This window comes from Rhagoletis zephyria, unplaced genomic scaffold, assembly GCF_001687245.7.
Source record: "Rhagoletis zephyria isolate East Lansing unplaced genomic scaffold, Rhagoletis_zephyria_1.1 Rzeph_scaffold_00064, whole genome shotgun sequence".
In the NCBI taxonomy this organism is placed as follows: domain Eukaryota; kingdom Metazoa; phylum Arthropoda; class Insecta; order Diptera; family Tephritidae; genus Rhagoletis; species Rhagoletis zephyria.
The window spans coordinates 459,927-463,642 of record NW_016157148.1 but is presented as its reverse complement, the minus strand read 5'-3'; the positions used below and the strand labels follow the sequence as shown (position 1 = coordinate 463,642).

Genomic DNA, 3,716 nt, shown 5'->3' with positions numbered 1-3,716 from the left:
ACTGGCAAATTATTAAAGATATTCCTTTTTGCATAAAAATTTACAGAATTTTAAATGATTTAGCGGATTTTTGTTTTTAAATCTGGCATAAATAAATGGTAACACTGCAGCCTTCACGAAGACAACGTGTTGCGGCCGAAACTTATCAATAATTTTGTTTTGCTTTTATCTTCGCTTGCATGCGTACAAAATACATGTTTGTATATATATACATACTGTGCTAACAAACATACGTACGAACTAATGCTTTCGTATGTTGCTCCTACCTGTTGCCCAAGCACAGCACATACATACATACACACCTGTAATGTGGGGCAAAGTTGCGCAACATTTCTCATACGTTGGGGTCATAATTTAACAACAGCAACATGTTGCTATAACTTATGCTCACGTGTTTTTATTTTTGTGTAGTCTCTTTGTTTTCCGACTTTTCTGTTTTCGACTATGTTTCTGATGTTGCTGGCGCAGTTAGTGCTGACGTTTCTGTTGTTGGAGCTTAGACATCGGATGATTTTGGTATTGGCACGCCATACTATGTTCCCCATCGTGTAAGTAGCGCCAGTTCTGGTTTGTCGTTCATGTGAAGTGTGTCGTCGCGTAGGGGGCGGCGCGTTAAAGTAAAAAAGAAAATATTAGCCACGTTGGAAATTAACAGAAAACCTACAGAATTTAAGGTGTGAGTTAACTTGAATTTTATTTGAAACGAAATAATTCAAAGTCATTGTTGATGCCGGTTGGCCAGAAATATGGTACGATGTTTATTCCAAAAAAACCTGTTAAGTGTCAGTGCGCATTCAAAAGCAGTTGAATAGCTCCCACTACAAAACACGCACCAGTGCAGTCTGTAAAGCCGTCGTTGCCGGTCGAACGAAATAGAATTCGCGGGATTAACGCCATAAATCGCTGTTATTGCGATTTTTTTGCGGTCATACATGTGCGAACGTGCTTAACAAATTTACTTAAATGTAGCTCGGTGTGTCTAGTAATATTTTTAGTGTTTGAACAAGTGAATGCATATTACACACATAAATAAGCATACAAATAGTTAAATAAGAGTGCATCAAGGTTTTGATTGTAAAAAGACTAAAAGCGTCGTAGAGTGTATGTACATATATTTAAATATTTGACTCATATTTGTCAACAACAAAAAAAAAAACAAATAACAAATAACAGACCAATCGCAATCAAAATTTCGTAAACAATTTACTGCTACGCTCTGCAAAGTCCCGCGCTATTTATGGGGGCGCGTCTGTTGACTTTTCGCTTTGTGTTACTTGTATTTTAAAATTCTGGCGTAAATAGTATGTACATATGTAACTACATACTTACATACATTTTATGTACGAATGTACGATATGTACACATCCCTGGCATCATGCGTTCGAGCGAAATGTACAATCGTGCGCACTTTTATTTTTTAATTTTGCATTATGTTTGACATTCTAGCGAACGCTGTGATCATTCTTCAAGGCAGTAAAGAGTTCGTTTCTTGCAATTTTTATTTTGTTTCAAATAAATAAAATGATTTGTGTTTGAACTCAAAGTTCATTTAGCCAAGTGGTACGAAAGCTGTCGGTGCCCAATTCCTTAAGCCTATTAAATTTGGCCTTTGGAGCATATGTATTATACATATTTATGGCGGCCTTTCTGTGCAAATACATATAATTTCAAATATTTAAATCTGCCTGTGAAGGTGCAATATGTAAATGCCTTGTAGGAAATATTTATTAAAGTCTGCAAAATTTAGTCGACTGGAATCGAAATTACGGAAAACAAATATTGGGTCACTTCAAATATGAGTAAAAAGTATAAATCATAAAAAAAAAAATTGTTTAAAAATGATAACGAAGATCTCGTAAGGTCTCTTTCGCGCCCATATTTTATTAAGAGAAATACAATATTTTGCGCTTACACTTTTTCTAAGTATGGAAGTGAATAGTTCTACTGCACCAATTTTATCCGTCTATGAACTTGGAAGACGTGGCGAGAAAATTCCAAGATGTTCTCAAACAAGCTTTTGAAGCGAGCTGCCCACTGAGAACCAAGAAGTCTCTATAGAAGTATTTCTTCTCTGCCAGAGGTGCATTGCCTTCAGAAGTAGAGCTGCAAAACTATCGGTGGTTGCACCATTCGATATATTCGATAGTTTTGGACCTCACCATTCGATAGTATCGATACTATCGATAAGAGAAAAATATGAGATCCTTACTACGGCACTATTTATACTGAATATGGTAATATTAGTAGAAAAAATAGAAACGTTAATTTTAATCAACATTTTAGTGTGATTTATTAAAAATAACAAAATTTGTATTGTAAGCAAAAAAAACACGTTGTTAACAATTTACAAAAACGAGGAAAATTCGAGTTTTTCGAGTCATCAAAATGTTGAGTTTTTTTAATTAGATCTCTTAGAAGAAATTTTGAGTATGCGGTTTTGCAGTCCATTAAGTTTTAGTAAAAATTGCAAGTGCTTACTGTAAATTTTTGTAATTTTTTGTTTCCGATAGTATCGCGATATTGGCTACCATTCATCGGTAGTGGTGTCGATACTATCGATAGTGGTGTCGATACTATAGATAGTGCCATCGATAGTTTTGCAGCTCTATTCAGAAGGCCCTTAAACTGGATCATCTGAAAGTCTTATGCACTCTGAAAAGACCAAAAGGCACCTGTACTGGCACCCCGGAAGAAACCTGCAGGCTTCTGTTAGAAACCCACTTCCCGGGATGTATTCCCCAAGGCACATGTCCTTCAGCAAACACGGTGAACGCTGTTTGCGCAAACAGGAGGACAAGAGGCCTTGCAGGAGGAATCTTCAGTGTGGAAAATACATCGTGGGCCATTTCAATCTTTAGTGCATATAAAGCCCCTGGTCCAGATGGCATTTACCCACTTACTAGTTACATTGCTGAGAGCAAGTCTCTTACTTGCTCACATACCATCAACATGGAGTGAGTCAAAGTGGTCTTTATACCCAAAATTGGGACGAACTTAGCACTCAACAAGGCGTATAGACAAATTAGCCGCAGCTCCTTTCTAGTAAAGACATAAGAAAAACTTATTGACGTTCACATAAGGGATAACTTTATTGAGTAATAAGCCTCTATGTCAGAGTCAACACGCATATCAGGCAGGCGAATTTACTACTACAGCAATACATAGCCTAACTCAAGTCATTGAAAAGGCATTGCAGTATAAAGAGATAGCTTTGTGTTTATTCCTGGACATATCAGGTGCTCTCGAAAATACGTCTTATGAAGCAATATCTACAGCTATGTTAAAAAAGGATATTCCTGGCCTTCTAACTGATTGGATCATAAGCATGTTGAAATCCAGAACTATAATTGCGGAACTAGGAGACAGTAAGCAAGCAGTAACTGCCACTCGTGGCCGTCCTCAAGGGGGAGTCTTATCGCCCCTACTTTGTACGCTGCTTGTTGACGAACTCCTCGAAAAGCTGAATGGCAATGGACTCAAGGCATATGGATATGCAGATGACCTAGTCATCTACATTGTCGGCTGGGATGAAGGCACAATTTGTTCCAGATTGCAAGGTGCGCTCAGATGAAAGGAAGACTAGCGTGCTTTAAAGGGATTGTTAAACAAGTAAGAAAGTCTAAGTTCGGGCGGAGCCGAACATTAAATACCCGGCGCAAGTATTAAATATATGTTTTCCACCTTTCCGAAAGCTACCGCTACATGATAAGCCGGGG

At 37.6% G+C, this 3,716-nt stretch overlaps 1 protein-coding gene across 12 annotated transcripts in view; it reads left to right on the top strand.

Annotated features, from left to right (window-relative positions):
- The first annotated feature begins 474 nt into the window (after positions 1-474).
- LOC108370922 (uncharacterized) overlaps positions 475-3,716 on the top strand; it is a 63,100-nt gene continuing 59,858 nt past the window's right edge. For 4 of the 12 annotated variants that reach the window (XM_017626455.1, XM_017626434.1, XM_017626427.1 and 1 more), the window contains exon 1: positions 560-674. The gene's annotated coding sequence lies outside the window, so the exon portion shown is untranslated. The other 8 variants (XM_017626397.1, XM_017626390.1, XM_017626365.1 and 5 more) reach the window with 5 other exon arrangements.